Genomic DNA, 10457 nt, shown 5'->3' on the forward strand with positions numbered 1-10457 from the left:
TGTAATCCCAGCTACTCAGGAGCCTGAGGCAGGAGAACCACTTGAACCCTAGAGGCGGAGACTGCAGTGAACCAAGATCGCTCCATTGCACTCCAGCCTGGGCAACAAGGGCAAAACTCTGTCTCAAAAAAAAAATTAATAATAAAATAAAATGCTCAGAGGATGTGGTTAGTCAGGGATTAACAGAATGTGTCTGAGGGAATCGATATTGATGATAGGGTGGCAGGGATGGTTTTTTGTTTGTTTTTTAAACTGTGGCCAAACAGAAAGCTCAGCAGGCCATGCCATGGAGACAGACCATGTAGAGATCAAGGCTGGGCTGGTAGCTTCACCTTACCTGGTCTCAGTTTCTTCATCTATAAAATAAGTCACATCATTCCTGCTGTCCTCACTTCCAAAGGGTTCATCTGTGTGGAGACTAACTTAATTACTGTAAAGATGTAGGTAACATGTCAGCTAATTAGTAGAATGATGACACTTTGGGTGTCCCAGACATATTCCTGGCCCCAGGGGAATGCAAGGTTGTTATAGCTTGAAGTGGGATGTCAGTGAACCGAAACTCCAGGTACCTGGGAGGGCTGCTCCTGTGGGGTCTGAGGAGGGCTGGGGATGAGTAGACGGGGCACTTAGGAGAGGATGGTGGACTGGGGAGAGTACAAAGGGAAAACTGACCCTGGAAGATGCAGCTAGGGGCCAGGTGTGATGGCTCACACCTGTAATCCCAGCACTTTGGGAGGCCGATGCAGGCAGATCATGAGGTCAGGAGATGGAGACCATCCTGGCTAACATGGTGAAACCCTGCCTCTACTAAAAATACCAAAAATAAGCCAAGTGTAGTGGCATGTGCCTGTAGTCCCAGCTACTCTAGAGGCTGAGACAAGAGAATCCTTGAATTCGGGAGACGGAAGTTGCATCGAGCCAAGATGGTGCTACTGTACTCCAGCCTGGGCGACAGAGAAAGACTATGTCTCACTATCTAAAAAAAAAAAGTCCGCCCACAGCCTGCCCCGCTCCTCACATGTGCGCAGACCCCAGTGCCCCCGGATTTGCACTGAGTTTGGCCACTGCACCATGAAGCTGGAGGTGATCCACTACTCGAGGGGCTCCCTGCAGATCCTGGACCAGCTGCTGCTGCCCCAGCAAAGCCGCTACGAGGCGGTGGGCTCGGTGCGCCAAGCCTGGGAGGCAATCCGTGACATGAAGGTGCAGGGTGCCCCAGCCATCGCCCTAGTAGGCTGCCTCAGCGTCGCCGTGGAGCTGCATATGGGCGCCGGGGGACCGGGACTTGCCGCACTGGTGGCCTTCGTGCACGACAAGGTGAGCTTCCTCGTCACTGCCGGGCCCACCGCTGTCAACATGGCCCACACTGCCTGCGACCTGGCTGATGCTGCAGCTCGGGAGGCCGAGCAGGAGGGCGCTACAGAGGAGGCAGTCCAGGAGAGAGTGATCCATTGCACCAAGGACATGCTGGAGAAAGACCTCAGAGACAACTGGAACATCGGGGATCTCGGAGCCCACCATCTCCTGGACTGGGTGGCCCCCAACGGTGGCAAGGTGACTGTGCTGACCCACTGTAACACCGGTGCTCTGGCCACTGCTGGCTATGGCACAGCCCTAAGTGTGATCTGATCACTGCACAGCCTGGGCCGCCTGGAGTACGCCTTCTGTACCAAGACCTGGCCTTACAATCAGGGAGCCCTACTGACGGCCTTCGAGCTGGTCTATGAGCAGATCCCTGCCACCATCATTGCCAACAGCATGGTAGCTGCCGCCATGGCCCATAGGGGTGTGTCAGCTGTGATCATGGGAGCTGACCGCATGGTTGCCAACAGTGACACAGCCAACAAGGTGGGCACCTACCAGCTGGCCATTGTCACCAAGCACCACGGCATTCCCTTCTATGTGGCTGTCCCCAGCTCTTCCTGTGACCTCTGTCTGGAGACTGGCAAGGAGATTATCATTGAAGAGCGTCCGAGCCAGGAGCTGACTGATGTTAATGGGGTCCAGATTGCGGCACCCAGGATTGGAGTTTGGAATCCTGTCTTCGATGTCACCCCCCATGACCTCATCACTGGCAGCATCATCACAGAACTGGGGGTTTTTGCCCCTGAGGAGCTCCGGGCAGCCCTAACCACCACCATCTCTTCCAGGGATGGGACCTAGATGGACCCCAGATGTAACCAACTCAGCCCTCCCTAGCCTGCCTCTCTAGGATTTTTAATAAATTTCTTAAATGGCTGCCCCCCCAAAAAAAAAGGCAAGCTGCAGTTAGGTAGGCACTTGAATTCTTTCCACAGGATTTTTCTTTCCACAGGCACTGCTCTAAACTCTGGGGATATAAAAGTGAGCAAAGCAGGCATCTCTGCCCACCTAGAATTTACATTACATTCTAGGGAGGAAAGAGATGGATAACAAATGAGATAAAAATAAATATTTGTTCAGATGGTGATAAGGGCTAGAGAGAAAAATAAATCAGGAAAGAGGGATGGGACCTGAAGCTTACAAAATTTGAGCCTCCCTGCCTCTCCCAAATATATATTGAATGAATTGAAATTTAGGTCCAGGACCTAGGAAGGGGAGCATTCAGGACCAGTTTTTTTGTTTTCGTTTTTTGTTTCTGTTTTTGTTTGAGACGGTCTCCTTCTGTCACCTAGGCTGGAGTGTAGTGGTGAGAACTCGGCTCACTGCAAACTCCTGGGTTAAAGTGATCCTCCTGCTTCAGCCTCCAGAGTAGCTGGGATTACAGGCATGAGACACTACACCCAGCTAATTTTGTATTTTTGGTAGAGACGGGGATTTCTCCATGTTGGTCAGGTTGGTCTCCAACTCCCAACCTCAGGTGATCTGCCTGCTTCAAAGTGCTGGGATTACAGGTGTGAGCCACCCCACCCAGCCTTGGGGCAATTTTAAATAGGGTGGGAAGGTATCAGTGCAGTAGAGACTTGGTGGTGAGGGAGGGAGCCCTAACTCCCTGGGGGAAGCCCCCTGGGGGAAGAGTGTTCTAGGCATGGGAACAGCAAGTAGCAAAGCTCCTAGGGCAGGTGTGATCCCAATGGCAAAGAAGCCATCATGGGCCAGGCACAGTGGGGTGAGCCTGTAATCCCAGCTACTCGGGAGGCCAAGGTAGGAGGACTGCTTGAGCTTAGGAGTTTGATACCAACTTGGGCAACATATCAAGACCTTGTCTCTATTAACAAATTAAAAGAAAAAAGAAGCCAATGTGGTGGCTCACAACTGTGATCCCAGCACTTTGAGAGGTGGAGGCAGGTGAATCACCTGAGGTCAGGAGTTTGAGACCAGCCTGGCCAACATGGTGAAACCCCTTCTCTACTAAAAATACAAAAATTACCTGTATGTGGTGGTGGATGCCTGTAATCCCAGCTACTTGGGAGTCTGAGAGGGGAGAATCACTTGAACCCGGGAGGCAGAGGTTGCAGTGAGCCAAATTTGTGCCATTGCACTCCAGCCTGGATGACAGAGTGAGACTCCATCTTAAAAAAGAAAAAAAGAGGCCGGGTGCGGTAGCTCACGCCTATAATCCCAGCACTTTGGGAGGCCGAGGTGGGTGGATCATGAGGTCAAGAGATCAAGACCATCCTGGTCAACAAGGTGAAACCCCGTCTCTACTAAAAATACAAAAATTAGCTGGGCATGGTGGTGGGTGCCTGTAGTCCCAGCTACTCGAGAGGCTGAGGCAGGAGAATTGCTTGAACCCAGAAGGCGGAGGGTGCTGTGAGCCGAGATTGTGCCATTGCTCTCCAGTCTGGGTAACAACAGGGAAACTCCGTCTCAAAAAAAAAAAAAAAAAGGAAAGAAAGAAAAGAAAAAAAGAAGTCAGGGCCAGGCAAGGTGGCTCACACCTATAATCCCAACACTTTGGGAGGCCAAGGCAGCTGATCACCAGGTCAGGAGTTTGAGACCAGCCTGGCCAACATGGTGAAACACTGTCTCTACTAAAAATACAAAAATTAGCTGGGCATGGTAGCATGCACCTGTGGTCCCAGCTACTTGGGAGGCTGACACAGGAGAAGTGCTTGAATCCAGGAGGTGGAGGTTGCAGTGATCTGAGATCATGCCATTACACTCCAGCCCCAGCCTGGGCAACAGAACACGACTCTGTCTCCAAAAAAAAAAAAAAAAAAAAAGCCAGTGTGGACTCAGCAAGGCCATCAATGGGGAAAGCAGAGGAGAAGTTAAGAGGGAATGGAGTAGGCGGTGTAGACCATGAGGGCCTCAGGCCGCTTAAGGACTTGGGCTTCTAAGCTGGGCATGGTGGTTCCAGCTCAAAAAATAAATACACAAAAAAATATGGCCGGGCACAGTGGCTCACGCTTGTAATCCCAGAACTTTGGGAGGCCGAGGAGGGTGGATCACAGACGAGGTCAAGAGATTGAGACCATCCTGGTCAACATGGTGAAACCCCGTCTCTACTAAAAATACAAAAAATTAGCCGGGCATGGTGGCGCACGCCTGTAGTCCCAGCTACTCGGGAGGCTGAGGCAGGAGAATTGCTTGAACCCGGGAAGCAGAGGTTGTGGTGAGCGGAGATTGCACCCCTGCACTGTAACAAGAGCAAGACTCCGTCTCAAAAAAAAAAAAAAAAAATGGGGTATGAGGCCAGGGAACCTTGCTAAGGTTTTTACCTGAGCAACTAGAAGGGTGAAGCTGTGATGCGCTGGAGTGGGGAAGTCCCTGGGAAGAGCAGCTCTTGGGGGAAGACGCAGAGTCAGGCTTCAGAATAGTTAGTTTGAGATGCAAACTCAGCCTCTAAGTGGAAATGTTAAAGTAATAGCAGAATGGAGTTCATGGGAGAAGTCAGGCTAAAGGTGTAAAAATCGGCACCATCAGTATACTGCATCCATGCTACTAAAAACGATGGTGGCTGGGCATGGTGGCTCATGCCTGTAATCCCACTACTTTGGGAGGCTGAGATGAGCAGATCACTTGACTCCAGGAGTTTGAGACCAGCCTGGGCAACATGGCAAAACCTTGTCTCTACAAAAAATACAAAAATTAGCCAGGCAGGTGGCTCCCACCTGAAGTCCCAAGTACTCAGAAGCCTGAGGCATGAGAATCGCTTGAACCTGGGAGGTGAAGTTTGCAGTGAGCTGAGATTTCGCCACTACGCCCCTGGGCAGCAGAGCGAAACTGGGCAACAGAGCGAGACTCCCTCTCAAAACAAAAAAAAACATGGCAATATCAACTTGATGTCACCAAGGGACCGAGTGTGGGCAGAGAAAGAGCCAGGGCCAGAGGAGAGCCCAGGAGAGGAGGAGCCCCACAAAGGAGACTGAGAAGGAAGCCGGGAAGGAGACGGGGAGACCAGGAGGAGCCTCTTGAAGGCAGTGGTTTTTGGGAGGAGGCAGTGACCAGCTGTGTGAGATGCTGCTAGAAGCTGCTGGATTTAACAAGGAGGAGGTCATTGTTGACCTTGACAAAAGCCATTTCAGGAGCATGCTGGCAAAGGAAAGTCTGATTAGAGTGGATTCAGAGGAGCGTGGAAAGAGAGGTATTGCACACGACTAGAGACCTTTCCAAGAGTTTGGCTTTAAAGGAGGCAGAGGAATGCAGTAATTGTAAAGAGTTATGAGGCCAAGAAAGAGCTTTTGTTTTATTTTTATGGTTTTTGGGTGTGATAAAAATGTGCATAATATAAAATTTATCGTTTTAGCCTTTATTTTTAAGAATTGTGGGTCTTAATCAGCCAGGTGTCACAGTGTACACCTGTAGTCCCAGCCACTCGAGAGGCTGAGGCGGGGAGGATCACTTGAGCCTCGGAGGCAGAGGCTGCAGTGAGCTGAGATGGCGCTGTCACCCAGCCACTGCAATCCAGCCTGGGTGACAAAGTGAGACTCTATCTAAAAAAAAAAAACAAGGCAGGGCGCGGTGGCTCATGCCTGTAATCCCAGCACTTTGGGAGGCTGAGGCAGGTGGATGATGAGGTCAAGAGATTGAGACCATCCTGACCAACATGGTTAAACCTCATCACTACCAAAAATACAAAATTAGCTTGGCATGGTGGTGCATGCTCATAGTCCCAGCTACTCAGGAGGCTGAGGCAAGAGAATTGCTTGAACCTGGGAGGCGGAGTTTGCAGTGAACTGAGATCACGCCACTGTACTCCAGCCTGGTGACAGAGCAAGACTCCATCTCAAAACAAAACCAAAAACCATACATACATATATATTAAATAAATCAGCTCCCCAGCCTCTGCATCACTAACCAGCCAGATCTCCTCCCTGTGCGCATCGCTCCATTATTTTCTTGCCTGTCTCCCTACAATGTAAGCTCCGTGAGACCTGGACCCTCATCTGTCCTTGCGTATCAAGTCCTAGCACCTAGACCAGTGGCTGGCCCATAGGAGCACACGATTAACACACGTGGGAGGGATGAAAGAGAGAATGAGCAAGTGGGTGTTTTTTTTTTTTTTTTCTTTTTTGGGACCGAGTTTCGCTCATTACCCAGGCTGGAGTGCAATGGCACGATCTCGGCTCACTGCAATCTCCGCCTCCTGGGTTCAAGCAATTCTCCTGCCTCAGCCTCCTGAGTAGCTGGGATTACAGGCACGCGCCACCATGCCCAGCTAATTTTTTGTATTTGTAGTAGAGACGGGGTTTCACCAGGTTGACGAGGATGGTCTCAATCTCTTGACCTCGTGATCCACCCGCCTCGGCTTCCCAAAGTGCTGGGATTACAGGCGTGAGCCACCGCGCCCGGTGTGGGTGTTGTTTTAATCCCCATTTTATAGCTAGGTGACCAGCTTCACAAAGGTCACATTACTCAGTAAATACAGGCCCTTTGGCTACAAAAGCCCAGATGAGTAGCCTGGGGCTACGCCTCTCTGCCAGGTTCCCAGGTCATCCAGGCAGGCAACTGGCAGACATGGGGGCCTGTAGATTTGTTGCTGGTGGGGTTTTGGTTTTTTGTTTTTTTTTTTTGAGACAGGGTCTCACTCTGTCACCCAGGCTAGATTGCAGTGGTGTGATTTCAGCTCACACAACCTCCACCTCCTGGGGGTTCAAGCAATTCACCCACCTCATCCTCCAGAGTAGCTGGGACTACAGACAAGGGTCACCATGCCTGGCTAATTTTTGGTAGAGACAGAGCGTCACCATGTTGGCCAGGCTGGTCTCGAACTCTTGACCTCAAGAGATCCACCCACTTTGGCGTCCCAAAGTGCTGGGATTACAGGCGTGAGACACCACACTCAGGCTGCTGGGCCTTTTTCTTTTTTTCTGACATAGGGTCTCTCTCTGTTGCCCAGGCTGGAGTATAAATCTCCACTTACTGCCACCTTGACTTGCTGGGTTCAAGCAATCCTCCCATCTCACCCTCCCTATTTTTTTTTTTTTTTTTGGTATAGACAGGGTCTCCTTGTGTTACCCAGGCTGGTCTCAAACTTCTGGGCTCAAGCGATCCTCTTGTGCAGGGATCCCAAAGTGCTGGGATTACAGGCAGGAGCCACCACACCCAGCAGAATTTAATTTTTTTTTTTTTTTAAGATGGGGTTTCACCATGATGGCCAGGCTGGTCTTGAACTCCTGACCTCAGGTGATCCACCCACCTCAGCCTCCCAAAGTGCTAGGATTACAGGCGTGAGCCACCGCGCCCAGCCAGAATTCAAATTTTAAAGCTCAGCTTAAATATCTCATGATGTTTACACATTTGTACATTTTGACATTACTGTTCAACTCCAGCCTTCTCAGAGTTAAAGGCACAGGAGAAGGAAAACATCTCATCCAAGTGATTTGGGGTGGTATTCCCATGTGTCTGAGGTTGTACATTGACCAAATATTTCAGCCGTGACTCAGAGTTCCCCTATCATGCTATCCTGCCTGAGATCATGAGAGGCCATCAGGGAGTCCACCTTTTTTTTTTTTTTTTTTTTTTTGAGACAGATTCTCACGCTGTTGCCAGGCGCTAGGCTGGAGTACAGTGGCACAATCTTGGCTCACTGCAACCTCCACCTCCTGGGTTCAAGCAATTCTGCTGCCTCAGCCTCCTAAGTAGCTGGGATTACAGGCATGTACCACCAGGTTCAGCTAATTTTTGTATTTTTCAGTAGAGACGGGGTTTCTTCATGTTGGCCAGGATGGTCTTGATCTCTTGACCTCGTGATCCGCCCGCCTCAGCCTCCCAAAGTTCTGGGATTACAGGCATCAGCCGCCACGCCCAACCAGGGAGTCCACTTTTATCATCTCTGTGCCAATAAGGGCTCCAAATGGGGTGATGTGACAGCCCACGTGCCCTGGGTTCAAGTTACCTAATTTTTCCAGTGAACTGAATTTTGCTGATACCCTCCACTCCCACCCAGCTTTCCCCACCATTTCGTTGGATTCTGCTTATCTAAATATTGCTTTTGTTCTTTTTTTCTCTTTTTTTCTTTTTGAGATTGAGTCTCACTGGGTCACCCAGGCTGGAATGCAGTGGCATGATCTCGGCTCACAACCTCCACCTCCCAGATTCAAGTGATTCTCCTGCTGCAGCCTCCCGAATATCTGGGATTACAGGTGTCTGCTACCACGCCCAGCTAATTTTTGTATTTTTAGTAGAGATGGGGTTTCACCATGTTGGCCAGGCTGGTCTCAAACTCCTGACCTCAAGTGATCTGCTCCTATCAGCTTCCCACGTGCTAGGATTATAGGTGTGAGCCACCATGCCTGGCCAAGTGATGTTTACATCATTCTTTTTTTTTTTTTTTTTTTTTGAGACGAGTTTAGCTTGTTACCCAGGCTGGAGTGCCATGGTGCGATCTCGGCTTACCGCAACCTCCGCCTCCTGGGTTCAGGCAATTCTCCTGCCTCAGCCTCCTGAGTAGCTGGGATTACAGGCACGCGCCACCATGCCCAGCTAATTTTTTGTATTTCTAGTAGAGACGGGGTTTCACCATGTTGACCAGGATGGTCTCGATCTCTTGACCTCGTGATCCACCTGCCTCGGCCTCGAAGTTTACATTCTTATTTGGACAGGGGAAGGGAGCTGCTTGCGGAAAGCCCTGGAGAGGCCTAGGTAATTTCCCTGGCCCACGTCACCACCCAAGACCCACTGGGGCCCCTGGGCTGCCCCCTCCTCCTAGCCTAGCTCCATGGAGTGCTGAGAGCAGTCCTGGTCCCTAGCACTCCAACCAGAGTTCTTTTTGTTTGTTTGACACAGGGTCTGGCTCTGTCTCCCAAGCTGGAGTATAGTGGCGCAATCATAGCTCACTACAGCCTCAAACTCCTGGGCCCAAGTGATCCTCGAGCCTCAGCCCCCCAAGTAGCTGGGACCACAGACATGCACCACTGTCTCCCTACAATGTAAGCTCCATGAGACCTGGACCCTCATCTGTCCTGGCTAGTTTTTAAGTTTGAATAGTGTCTCCCGGCCGGCTCCTGTGGCTCACGCCTATAATCCCAGCATTTTGGGAGGCTGAGGCATGTGCATCACCTGAGATCAGAGTTCGAGACCACCCTGACCAACATGGAGAAACCCCATGTTTACTAAAAATACAAAATTGCCGGGCGCAATGGCTCAAGCCTGTAATCCCAGCACTTTGGGAGGCCGAGGCAGGTGGATCATGAGGTCAAGAGATCAAGACCATCCTGGTCAACATAGTGAAACCCTGTCTCTACTAAAAACAAAAAATTATCTGGGCATGGTAGCACGTACCTGTAATGCCAGCTACTCAGGAGGCTGAGGCAGGAGAATTGCCTGAACCCAGGAGGCGGAGGTTGCGGTGAGCCAAGATCGCATCATTGCACTCCAGCCTGGGTAACAAGAACGAAACTCTGTCTCAAAAATAATAAAATACAAAATTAGCTGGGCATGGTGGCACGTGCCTGAAATCCCAGCTACTTGGGTGGCTGAGGCAGGAGAATCGCTTGAATCCAGGAGGCAGAGGTTGTGGTGAGCCACTGGACTCCAGCCTTGACGATAAAGAGTGAAACTCTGAGCTGGGTGCAATGAAGCCTGTAATCGCAGCACTTTGGGAGGCCAAGGCGGGCGGATCACAAGGTCAGGAGTTCAAGATCAGCCTGGCCAAGATGGTGAAACCCCCGTCTCTGCTAATAATACAAAAGTTAGCCGGGCGTGGTGGCGTACGCCTGTAGTCCCAGCTACTCAGGAGGCTGAAGCAGAAGAATCGCCTGAACCCGGGAAGCGGAGGTTGTAGTGAGCTGAGGTTGCACCACTGCACTCCAGCCTGGGCAACAGAGTAAGACTCTGTCACAAGACAAAAAAAAAAAAAAAAATGAAACTCCGTCCCAGAAAGAAAACAAAAAAAAAGATGGGGTCTGCCGATGTTGGCCGAGTGGTCTCCAACTCCTGTCTTCAAATGATCCTGCCCCTTCAGCCTCCCAAAGTGTTGGGATTTCTGGCATGAGCCACCATGCCCACCACACCCCCCTCCCCGAGTTCTTAGGGGGCGTTTACTAACTGCAGCATCCCACCTACCTGTCAGTCTGCAGCAGGGGTGGAGG

General features: G+C 50.8%; 1 pseudogene across 1 annotated transcript; it reads left to right on the plus strand.

Annotated features, from left to right (window-relative positions):
- Window positions 1-3192, plus strand: LOC144576742 (methylthioribose-1-phosphate isomerase pseudogene; annotated as a pseudogene). Its single transcript, XR_013519193.1, has one exon. The product of XR_013519193.1 is annotated as a methylthioribose-1-phosphate isomerase pseudogene (transcript).
- The last annotated feature ends 7265 nt before the right edge of the window (window positions 3193-10457 follow it).

This window comes from Callithrix jacchus, chromosome 1 (assembly GCF_049354715.1).
Source record: "Callithrix jacchus isolate 240 chromosome 1, calJac240_pri, whole genome shotgun sequence".
Taxonomy (NCBI): domain Eukaryota; kingdom Metazoa; phylum Chordata; class Mammalia; order Primates; family Cebidae; genus Callithrix; species Callithrix jacchus.